Source organism: Schistocerca serialis, unplaced genomic scaffold (assembly GCF_023864345.2).
Source record: "Schistocerca serialis cubense isolate TAMUIC-IGC-003099 unplaced genomic scaffold, iqSchSeri2.2 HiC_scaffold_1352, whole genome shotgun sequence".
Taxonomy (NCBI): domain Eukaryota; kingdom Metazoa; phylum Arthropoda; class Insecta; order Orthoptera; family Acrididae; genus Schistocerca; species Schistocerca serialis.
In genome coordinates, this window is record NW_026047572.1 from 3,825,036 (window position 1) to 3,837,626 (window position 12,591).

Genomic DNA, 12,591 nt, shown 5'->3' on the forward strand with positions numbered 1-12,591 from the left:
TTTCGTTAAGGTAGCTCAGACAACGTTAAGGTTTACATGTAGTGGCATATTGCTCCTGCAGGACTGACCACAGTAATAATTAAAGAGTGGAAAGAAAGAAAGTTGGTCGAGCAGCTGGCAGCAGCAACTATGACTCTCTTAAGGCAGCCAAATGCCTCGTCACTCGGCGAAATTTATTTGAAAACGCGAGGAAATCGTCGTTGAAGTAAATCAGACAACGGTAACATGCACAGGTGGTGGCGTATCGCTCTGCAGGACTGACCACAGTACGATTTAAAGGGAGGAAAGATTCAAAGAAGGGGGAGCAGCTGGCTGCAGTAACTATGACTCTCTTAAGGTAGCCAAATGCCTCGTCACTCGGCGAGATTTATTTGAAAACTCGAGGAAATCGTCGTTGAAGTAAATCAGACAACAGTAACATGGACAGGTGGTGGCGTATCGCTTCTGCAGGACTGACCACAGTACGATTTAAAGGGAGGAAAGATTCAAAGAAGGGGGAGCAGCTGCCTGCAGTAACTATGACGCTCTTAAGGTAGCCAAATGCCTCGTCACTCGGCGAAATTTATTTGAAAACGCGAGGAAATCGTCGTTGAAGTAAATCAGACAACGGTAACATGCACAGGTGGTGGCGTATCGCTCTGCAGGACTGACCACAGTACGATTTAAAGGGAGGAAAGATTCAAAGAAGGGGGAGCAGCTGCCTGCAGTAACTATGACGCTTATAAGGTAGCCAAATGCCTCGTCATCCGGCGAGGTACATATGCTAACTCGAGAGACTCGTAGTGGGAGTAACAGTGACGACGTTAACGTGGACATACAGTGGCACATCGGTTCCATAGGACAGGCCATACCAAGAATGATAGAGAGAATGGGCTTAGAAAAGTGGGAGCAGCAGGCAGGAGTACTATGACTCTCTTAAGGTAGCCAAATGAATCGTCACCATGTGAAATTTTTTGTTGAAAACTCGAGGATATCTTCGATAAGGTAGCTCATACAACGTTAAGGTTTACATGTAGTGGCATATTGCTCCTGCAGGACTGATTACAGTAATAATTAAAGAGTGGAAAGAAAGAAGGTAGGTCGAGCAGCTGGCAACAGTAACTATGACTCTCTTAAGGTAGCCAAATGCCTCGTCACTCGGAGAAATTTATTTGAAAACTCGAGGAAATCTTTGTTGAAGTAACTCAGACAACGGTAACATGGACAGGTGGTGGCGTATCGCTTCTGCAGGACTGACCACAGTACGATTAAAAGGGAGGAAAGATTCAAAGAAGGGGGAGCAGCTGCCTGCAGTAACTATGACGCTCTTAAGGTAGCCAAATGCCTCGTCACTCGGCGAAATTTATTTGAAAACGCGAGGAAATCGTCGTTGAAGTAAATCAGACAACGGTAACATGCACAGGTGGTGGCGTATCGCTCTGCAGGACTGACCACAGTACGATTTAATGGGAGGAAAGATTCAAAGAAGGGGGAGCAGCTGCCTGCAGTAACTATGACTCTCTTAAGGTAGCCAAATGCCTCGTCACTCGGCGAGATTTATTTGAAAACTCGAGGAAATCGTCGTTGAAGTAAATCAGACAACGGTAACATGCACAGGTTGTGGCGTATCGCTCTGCAGGACTGACCACAGTACGATTTAAAGGGAGGAAAGATTCAAAGAAGGGGGAGCAGCTGGCTGCAGTGACTATGACTCTCTTAAGGTAGCCAAATGCCTCGTCACTCGGCGAAATTTATTTGAAAACTCGAGGAAATCGTTGTTGTGGTAACTCAGACAACGGTAACATGGACAGGTGGTGGCGTATCGCTTCTGCAGGACTGACCACAGTACGATTTAAAGGGAGGAAAGATTCAAAGAAGGGGGAGCAGCTGCCTGCAGTAACTATGACGCTCTTAAGGTAGCAAAATGCCTCGTCACTCGGCGAAATTTGTTTGAAAACGCGAGGAAATCGTCGTTGAAGTAAATCAGACAACGGTAACATGCACAGGTGGTGGCGTATCGCTCTGCAGGACTGACCACAGTACGATTTAAAGGGAGGAAAGATTCAAAGAAGGGGGAGCAGCTGGCTGCAGTAACTATGACTCTCTTAAGGTAGCCAAATGCCTCGTCACTCGGCAAAATTTATTTTAAAACTCGAGGAAATCGTTGTTAAAGTAACTCAGACAACGGTAACATGGACAGGTGGTGGCGTATTGCTTCTGCAGGACTGACCACAGTACGATTTAAAGGGAGGAAAGATTCAAAGAAGGGGGAGCAGCTGGCTGCAGTAACTATGACGCTCTTAAGGTAGCAAAATGCCTCGTCACTCGGCGAAATTTGTTTGAAAACGCGAGGAAATCGTCGTTGAAGTAAATCAGACAACGGTAACATGCACAGGTGGTGGCGTATCGCTCTGCAGGACTGACCACAGTACGATTTAAAGGGAGGAAAGATTCAAAGAAGGGGGAGCAGCTGGCTGCAGTAACTATGACTCTCTTAAGGTAGCCAAATGCCTCGTCACTCGGCAAAATTTATTTTAAAACTCGAGGAAATCGTTGTTAAAGTAACTCAGACAACGGTAACATGGACAGGTGGTGGCGTATTGCTTCTGCAGGACTGACCACAGTACGATTTAAAGGGAGGAAGGATTCAAAGAAGGGGGAGCAGCTGGCTGCAGTAACTATGACGCTTATAAGGTAGCCAAATGCCTCGTCATCCGGCGAGGTACATTTGCCAACTCGAGAGACTCGTAGTGGGAGTAACAGAGACGACGTTAACGTGGACATATAGTGGCACATCGGTTCTGTAGGACAGCCATAGCAAGAATGATAGAGAGAATGGGCTTAGAAAAGTGGGAGCAGCAGGCAGGGGTACTATGACTCCCTTAATTTAGCCAAATGCCTCGTCACCATGTAAATTTTTTTTTGAAAACTCGAGGATATTTTCGTTAAGGTAGCTCAGACAACGTTAAGGTTTACATGTAGTGGCATATTGCTCCTGCAGGACTGACCACAGTAATAATTAAAGAGTGGAAAGAAAGAAAGTTGGTCGAGCAGCTGGCAGCAGCAACTATGACTCTCTTAAGGCAGCCAAATGCCTCGTCACTCGGCGAAATTTATTTGAAAACGCGAGGAAATCGTCGTTGAAGTAAATCAGACAACGGTAACATGCACAGGTGGTGGCGTATCGCTCTGCAGGACTGACCACAGTACGATTTAAAGGGAGGAAAGATTCAAAGAAGGGGGAGCAGCTGGCTGCAGTAACTATGACTCTCTTAAGGTAGCCAAATGCCTCGTCACTCGGCGAGATTTATTTGAAAACTCGAGGAAATCGTCGTTGAAGTAAATCAGACAACAGTAACATGGACAGGTGGTGGCGTATCGCTTCTGCAGGACTGACCACAGTACGATTTAAAGGGAGGAAAGATTCAAAGAAGGGGGAGCAGCTGCCTGCAGTAACTATGACGCTCTTAAGGTAGCCAAATGCCTCGTCACTCGGCGAAATTTATTTGAAAACGCGAGGAAATCGTCGTTGAAGTAAATCAGACAACGGTAACATGCACAGGTGGTGGCGTATCGCTCTGCAGGACTGACCACAGTACGATTTAAAGGGAGGAAAGATTCAAAGAAGGGGGAGCAGCTGCCTGCAGTAACTATGACGCTTATAAGGTAGCCAAATGCCTCGTCATCCGGCGAGGTACATATGCTAACTCGAGAGACTCGTAGTGGGAGTAACAATGACGACGTTAACGTGGACATACAGTGGCACATCGGTTCCATAGGACAGGCCATACCAAGAATGATAGAGAGAATGGGCTTAGAAAAGTGGGAGCAGCAGGCAGGAGTACTATGACTCTCTTAAGGTAGCCAAATGAATCGTCACCATGTGAAATTTTTTGTTGAAAACTCGAGGATATCTTCGATAAGGTAGCTCATACAACGTTAAGGTTTACATGTAGTGGCATATTGCTCCTGCAGGACTGATTACAGTAATAATTAAAGAGTGGAAAGAAAGAAGGTAGGTCGAGCAGCTGGCAACAGTAACTATGACTCTCTTAAGGTAGCCAAATGCCTCGTCACTCGGAGAAATTTATTTGAAAACTCGAGGAAATCTTTGTTGAAGTAACTCAGACAACGGTAACATGGACAGGTGGTGGCGTATCGCTTCTGCAGGACTGACCACAGTACGATTAAAAGGGAGGAAAGATTCAAAGAAGGGGGAGCAGCTGCCTGCAGTAACTATGACGCTCTTAAGGTAGCCAAATGCCTCGTCACTCGGCGAAATTTATTTGAAAACGCGAGGAAATCGTCGTTGAAGTAAATCAGACAACGGTAACATGCACAGGTGGTGGCGTATCGCTCTGCAGGACTGACCACAGTACGATTTAATGGGAGGAAAGATTCAAAGAAGGGGGAGCAGCTGCCTGCAGTAACTATGACTCTCTTAAGGTAGCCAAATGCCTCGTCACTCGGCGAGATTTATTTGAAAACTCGAGGAAATCGTCGTTGAAGTAAATCAGACAACGGTAACATGCACAGGTTGTGGCGTATCGCTCTGCAGGACTGACCACAGTACGATTTAAAGGGAGGAAAGATTCAAAGAAGGGGGAGCAGCTGGCTGCAGTGACTATGACTCTCTTAAGGTAGCCAAATGCCTCGTCACTCGGCGAAATTTATTTGAAAACTCGAGGAAATCGTTGTTGTGGTAACTCAGACAACGGTAACATGGACAGGTGGTGGCGTATCGCTTCTGCAGGACTGACCACAGTACGATTTAAAGGGAGGAAAGATTCAAAGAAGGGGGAGCAGCTGCCTGCAGTAACTATGACGCTCTTAAGGTAGCAAAATGCCTCGTCACTCGGCGAAATTTGTTTGAAAACGCGAGGAAATCGTCGTTGAAGTAAATCAGACAACGGTAACATGCACAGGTGGTGGCGTATCGCTCTGCAGGACTGACCACAGTACGATTTAAAGGGAGGAAAGATTCAAAGAAGGGGGAGCAGCTGGCTGCAGTAACTATGACTCTCTTAAGGTAGCCAAATGCCTCGTCACTCGGCAAAATTTATTTTAAAACTCGAGGAAATCGTTGTTAAAGTAACTCAGACAACCGTAACATGGACAGGTGGTGGCGTATTGCTTCTGCAGGACTGACCACAGTACGATTTAAAGGGAGGAAAGATTCAAAGAAGGGGGAGCAGCTGGCTGCAGTAACTATGACGCTCTTAAGGTAGCAAAATGCCTCGTCACTCGGCGAAATTTGTTTGAAAACGCGAGGAAATCGTCGTTGAAGTAAATCAGACAACGGTAACATGCACAGGTGGTGGCGTATCGCTCTGCAGGACTGACCACAGTACGATTTAAAGGGAGGAAAGATTCAAAGAAGGGGGAGCAGCTGGCTGCAGTAACTATGACTCTCTTAAGGTAGCCAAATGCCTCGTCACTCGGCAAAATTTATTTTAAAACTCGAGGAAATCGTTGTTAAAGTAACTCAGACAACGGTAACATGGACAGGTGGTGGCGTATTGCTTCTGCAGGACTGACCACAGTACGATTTAAAGGGAGGAAGGATTCAAAGAAGGGGGAGCAGCTGGCTGCAGTAACTATGACGCTTATAAGGTAGCCAAATGCCTCGTCATCCGGCGAGGTACATTTGCCAACTCGAGAGACTCGTAGTGGGAGTAACAGAGACGACGTTAACGTGGACATATAGTGGCACATCGGTTCTGTAGGACAGCCATAGCAAGAATAATAGAGAGAATGGGCTTAGAAAAGTGGGAGCAGCAGGCAGGGGTACTATGACTCCCTTAAGGTAGCCAAATGCCTCGTCACCATGTAAATTTTTTTTTGAAAACTCGAGGATATTTTCGTTAAGGTAGCTCAGACAACGTTAAGGTTTACATGTAGTGGCATATTGCTCCTGCAGGACTGACCACAGTAATAATTAAAGAGTGGAAAGAAAGAAAGTTGGTCGAGCAGCTGGCAGCAGCAACTATGACTCTCTTAAGGCAGCCAAATGCCTCGTCACTCGGCGAAATTTATTTGAAAACTCGAGGAAATCGTCGTTGAAGTAACTCAGACAACGGTAACATGGACAGGTGGTGGCGTATCGCTTCTGCAGGACTGACCACAGTACGATTAAAAGGGAGGAAAGATTCAAAGAAGGGGGAGCAGCTGCCTGCAGTAACTATGACGCTCTTAAGGTAGCCAAATGCCTCGTCACTCGGCGAAATTTATTTGAAAACGCGAGGAAATCGTCGTTGAAGTAAATCAGACAACGGTAACATGCACAGGTGGTGGCGTATCGCTCTGCAGGACTGACCACAGTACGATTTAATGGGAGGAAAGATTCAAAGAAGGGGGAGCAGCTGGCTGCAGTAACTATGACGCTCTTAAGGTAGCCAAATGCCTCGTCACTCGGCAAAATTTATTTTAAAACTCGAGGAAATCGTTGTTGAAGTAACTCAGACAACGGTAACATGGACAGGTGGTGGCGTATTGCTTCTGCAGGACTGACCACAGTACGATTTAAAGGGAGGAAGGATTCAAAGAAGGGGGAGCAGCTGGCTGCAGTAACTATGACGCTTATAAGGTAGCCAAATGCCTCGTCATCCGGCGAGGTACATATGCTAACTCGAGAGACTCGTAGTGGGAGTAACAGTGACGACGTTAACGTGGACATACAGTGGCACATCGGTTCCATAGGACAGGCCATACCAAGAATGATAGAGAGAATGGGCTTAGAAAAGTGGGAGCAGCAGGCAGGAGTACTATGACTCTCTTAAGGTAGCCAAATGAATCGTCACCATGTGAAATTTTTTGTTGAAAACTCGAGGATATCTTCGATAAGGTAGCTCATACAACGTTAAGGTTTACATGTAGTGGCATATTGCTCCTGCAGGACTGACCACAGTAATAATTAAAGAGTGGAAAGAAAGAAAGTTGGTCGAGCAGCTGGCAGCAGCAACTATGACTCTCTTAAGGCAGCCAAATGCCTCGTCACTCGGCGAAATTTATTTGAAAACTCGAGGAAATCGTCGTTGAAGTAACTCAGACAACGGTAACATGGACAGGTGGTGGCGTATCGCTTCTGCAGGACTGACCACAGTACGATTTAAAGGGAGGAAAGATTCAAAGAAGGGGGAGGGGCTGCCTGCAGTAACTATGACGCTCTTAAGGTAGCCAAATGCCTCGTCACTCGGCGAAATTTATTTGAAAACGCGAGGAAATCGTCGTTGAAGTAAATCAGACAACGGTAACATGCACAGGTGGTGGCGTATCGCTCTGCAGGACTGACCACAGTACGATTTAAAGGGAGGAAAGATTCAAAGAAGGGGGAGCAGCTGGCTGCAGTAACTATGACTCTCTTAAGGTAGCCAAATGCCTCGTCACTCGGCGAGATTTATTTGAAAACTCGAGGAAATCGTCGTTGAAGTAAATCAGACAACGGTAACATGGACAGGTGGTGGCGTATCGCTTCTGCAAGACTGACCACAGTACGATTTAAAGGGAGGAAAGATTCAAAGAAGGGGGAGCAGCTGCCTGCAGTAACTATGACGCTCTTAAGGTAGCCAAATGCCTCGTCACTCGGCGAAATTTATTTGAAAACGCGAGGAAATCGTCGTTGAAGTAAATCAGACAACGGTAACATGCACAGGTGGTGGCGTATCGCTCTGCAGGACTGACCACAGTACGATTTAAAGGGAGGAAAGATTCAAAGAAGGGGGAGCAGCTGGCTGCAGTAACTATGACTCTCTTAAGGTAGCCAAATGCCTCGTCACTCGGCAAAATTTATTTTAAAACTCGAGGAAATCGTTGTTGAAGTAACTCAGACAACGGTAACATGGACAGGTGGTGGCGTATTGCTTCTGCAGGACTGACCACAGTACGATTTAAAGGGAGGAAGGATTCAAAGAAGGGAGAGCAGCTGGCTGCAGTAACTATGACGCTTATAAGGTAGCCAAATGCCTCGTCATCCGGCGAGGTACATATGCTAACTCGAGAGACTCGTAGTGGGAGTAACAGTGACGACGTTAACGTGGACATACAGTGGCACATCGGTTCCATAGGACAGGCCATACCAAGAATGATAGAGAGAATGGGCTTAGAAAAGTGGGAGCAGCAGGCAGGAGTACTATGACTCTCTTAAGGTAGCCAAATGAATCGTCACCATGTGAAATTTTTTGTTGAAAACTCGAGGATATCTTCGATAAGGTAGCTCATACAACGTTAAGGTTTACATGTAGTGGCATATTGCTCCTGCAGGACTGACCACAGTAATAATTAAAGAGTGGAAAGAAAGAAGGTAGGTCGAGCAGCTGACAACAGTAACTATGACTCTCTTAAGGTAGCCAAATGCCTCGTCACTCGGAGAAATTTATTTGAAAACTCGAGGAAATCTTTGTTGAAGTAACTCAGACAACGGTAACATGGACAGGTGGTGGCGTATCGCTTCTGCAGGACTGACCACAGTACGATTAAAAGGGAGGAAAGATTCAAAGAAGGGGGAGCAGCTGCCTGCAGTAACTATGACGCTCTTAAGGTAGCCAAATGCCTCGTCACTCGGCGAAATTTATTTGAAAACGCGAGGAAATCGTCGTTGAAGTAAATCAGACAACGGTAACATGCACAGGTGGTGGCGTATCGCTCTGCAGGACTGACCACAGTACGATTTAATGGGAGGAAAGATTCAAAGAAGGGGGAGCAGCTGGCTGCAGTAACTATGACTCTCTTAAGGTAGCCAAATGCCTCGTCACTCGGCGAGATTTATTTGAAAACACGAGGAAATCGTCGTTGAAGTAAATCAGACAACGGTAACATGCACAGGTTGTGGCGTATCGCTCTGCAGGACTGACCACAGTACGATTTAAAGGGAGGAAAGATTCAAAGAAGGGGGAGCAGCTGGCTGCAGTGACTATGACTCTCTTAAGGTAGCCAAATGCCTCGTCACTCGGCGAAATTTATTTGAAAACTCGAGGAAATCGTTGTTGTGGTAACTCAGACAACGGTAACATGGACAGGTGGTGGCGTATCGCTTCTGCAGGACTGACCACAGTACGATTTAAAGGGAGGAAAGATTCAAAGAAGGGGGAGCAGCTGCCTGCAGTAACTATGACGCTCTTAAGGTAGCAAAATGCCTCGTCACTCGGCGAAATTTGTTTGAAAACGCGAGGAAATCGTCGTTGAAGTAAATCAGACAACGGTAACATGCACAGGTGGTGGCGTATCGCTCTGCAGGACTGACCACAGTACGATTTAAAGGGAGGAAAGATTCAAAGAAGGGGGAGCAGCTGGCTGCAGTAACTATGACTCTCTTAAGGTAGCCAAATGCCTCGTCACTCGGCAAAATTTATTTTAAAACTCGAGGAAATCGTTGTTAAAGTAACTCAGACAACGGTAACATGGACAGGTGGTGGCGTATTGCTTCTGCAGGACTGACCACAGTACGATTTAAAGGGAGGAAAGATTCAAAGAAGGGGGAGCAGCTGGCTGCAGTAACTATGACGCTCTTAAGGTAGCAAAATGCCTCGTCACTCGGCGAAATTTGTTTGAAAACGCGAGGAAATCGTCGTTGAAGTAAATCAGACAACGGTAACATGCACAGGTGGTGGCGTATCGCTCTGCAGGACTGACCACAGTACGATTTAAAGGGAGGAAAGATTCAAAGAAGGGGGAGCAGCTGGCTGCAGTAACTATGACTCTCTTAAGGTAGCCAAATGCCTCGTCACTCGGCAAAATTTATTTTAAAACTCGAGGAAATCGTTGTTAAAGTAACTCAGACAACGGTAACATGGACAGGTGGTGGCGTATTGCTTCTGCAGGACTGACCACAGTACGATTTAAAGGGAGGAAGGATTCAAAGAAGGGGGAGCCGCTGGCTGCAGTAACTATGACGCTTATAAGGTAGCCAAATGCCTCGTCATCCGGCGAGGTACATTTGCTAACTCGAGAGACTCGTAGTGGGAGTAACAGAGACGACGTTAACGTGGACATATAGTGGCACATCGGTTCTGTAGGACAGCCATAGCAAGAATACTAGAGAGAATGGGCTTAGAAAAGTGGGAGCAGCAGGCAGGGGTACTATGACTCCCTTAAGGTAGCCAAATGAATCGTCACCATGTAAATTTTTTTTTGAAAACTCGAGGATATTTTCGTTAAGGTAGCTCAGACAACGTTAAGGTTTACATGTAGTGGCATATTGCTCCTGCAGGACTGACCACAGTAATAATTAAAGAGTGAAAAGAAAGAAAGTTGGTCGAGCAGCTGGCAGCAGCAACTATGACTCTCTTAAGGCAGCCAAATGCCTCGTCACTCGGCGAAATTTATTTGAAAACTCGAGGAAATCGTCGTTGAAGTAACTCAGACAACGGTAACATGGACAGGTGGTGGCGTATCGCTTCTGCAGGACTGACCACAGTACGATTAAAAGGGAGGAAAGATTCAAAGAAGGGGGAGCAGCTGCCTGCAGTAACTATGACGCTCTTAAGGTAGCCAAATGCCTCGTCACTCGGCGAAATTTATTTGAAAACGCGAGGAAATCGTCGTTGAAGTAAATCAGACAACGGTAACATGCACAGGTGGTGGCGTATCGCTTCTGCAGGACTGCCCACAGTACGATTAAAAGGGAGGAAAGATTCAAAGAAGGGGGAGCAGCTGCCTGCAGTAACTATGACGCTCTTAAGGTAGCCAAATGCCTCGTCACTCGGCGAGATTTATTTGAAAACTCGAGGAAATCGTTGTTGAAGTAAATCAGACAACGGTAACATGCACAGGTTGTGGCGTACCGCTCTGCAGGACAGACCACAGTACGATTTAAAGGGAGGAAAGATTCAAAGAAGGGGGAGCAGCTGGCTGCAGTGACTATGACTCTCGTAAGGTAGCCAAATGCCTCGTCACTCGGCGAAATTTATTTGAAAACTCGAGGAAATCGTTGTTGTGGTAACTCAGACAACGGTAACATGGACAGGTGGTGGCGTATCGCTTCTGCAGGACTGACCACAGTACGATTTAAAGGGAGGAAAGATTCAAAGAAGGGGGAGCAGCTGCCTGCAGTAACTATGACGCCCTTAAGGTAGCAAAATGCCTCGTCACTCGGCGAAATTTGTTTGAAAACGCGAGGAAATCGTCGTTGAAGTAAATCAGACAACGGTAACATGCACAGGTGGTGGCGTATCGCTCTGCAGGACTGTCCACAGTACGATTTAAAGGGAGGAAAGATTCAAAGAAGGGGGAGCAGCTGGCTGCAGTAACTATGACTCTCTTAAGGTAGCCAAATGCCTCGTCACTCGGCAAAATTTATTTTAAAACTCGAGGAAATCGTTGTTAAAGTAACTCAGACAACGGTAACATGGACAGGTGGTGGCGTATTGCTTCTGCAGGACTGACCACAGTACGATTTAAAGGGAGGAAAGATTCAAAGAAGGGGGAGCAGCTGGCTGCAGTAACTATGACGCTCTTAAGGTAGCAAAATGCCTCGTCACTCGGCGAAATTTGTTTGAAAACGCGAGGAAATCGTCGTTGAAGTAAATCAGACAACGGTAACATGCACAGGTGGTGGCGTATCGCTCTGCAGGACTGACCACAGTACGATTTAAAGGGAGGAAAGATTCAAAGAAGGGGGAGCAGCTGGCTGCAGTAACTATGACTCTCTTAAGGTAGCCAAATGCCTCGTCACTCGGCAAAATTTATTTTAAAACTCGAGGAAATCGTTGTTAAAGTAACTCAGACAACGGTAACATGGACAGGTGGTGGCGTATTGCTTCTGCAGGACTGACCACAGTACGATTTAAAGGGAGGAAGGATTCAAAGAAGGGGGAGCAGCTGGCTGCAGTAACTATGACGCTTATAAGGTAGCCAAATGCCTCGTCATCCGGCGAGGTACATTTGCTAACTCGAGAGACTCGTAGTGGGAGTAACAGAGACGACGTTAACGTGGACATATAGTGGCACATCGGTTCTGTAGGACAGCCATAGCAAGAATAATAGAGAGAATGGGCTTAGAAAAGTGGGAGCAGCAGGCAGGGGTACTATGACTCCCTTAAGGTAGCCAAATGCCTCGTCACCATGTAAATTTTTTTTTGAAAACTCGAGGATATTTTCGTTAAGGTAGCTCAGACAACGTTAAGGTTTACATGTAGTGGCATATTGCTCCTGCAGGACTGACCACAGTAATAATTAAAGAGTGAAAAGAAAGAAAGTTGGTCGAGCAGCTGGCAGCAGCAACTATGACTCTCTTAAGGCAGCCAAATGCCTCGTCACTCGGCGAAATTTATTTGAAAACTCGAGGAAATCGTCGTTGAAGTAACTCAGACAACGGTAACATGGACAGGTGGTGGCGTATCGCTTCTGCAGGACTGACCACAGTACGATTAAAAGGGAGGAAAGATTCAAAGAAGGGGGAGCAGCTGCCTGCAGTAACTATGACGCTCTTAAGGTAGCCAAATGCCTCGTCACTCGGCGAAATTTATTTGAAAACGCGAGGAAATCGTCGTTGAAGTAAATCAGACAACGGTAACATGCACAGGTGGTGGCGTATCGCTCTGCAGGACTGACCACAGTACGATTTAATGGGAGGAAAGATTCAAAGAAGGGGGAGCAGCTGGCTGCAGTAACTATGAC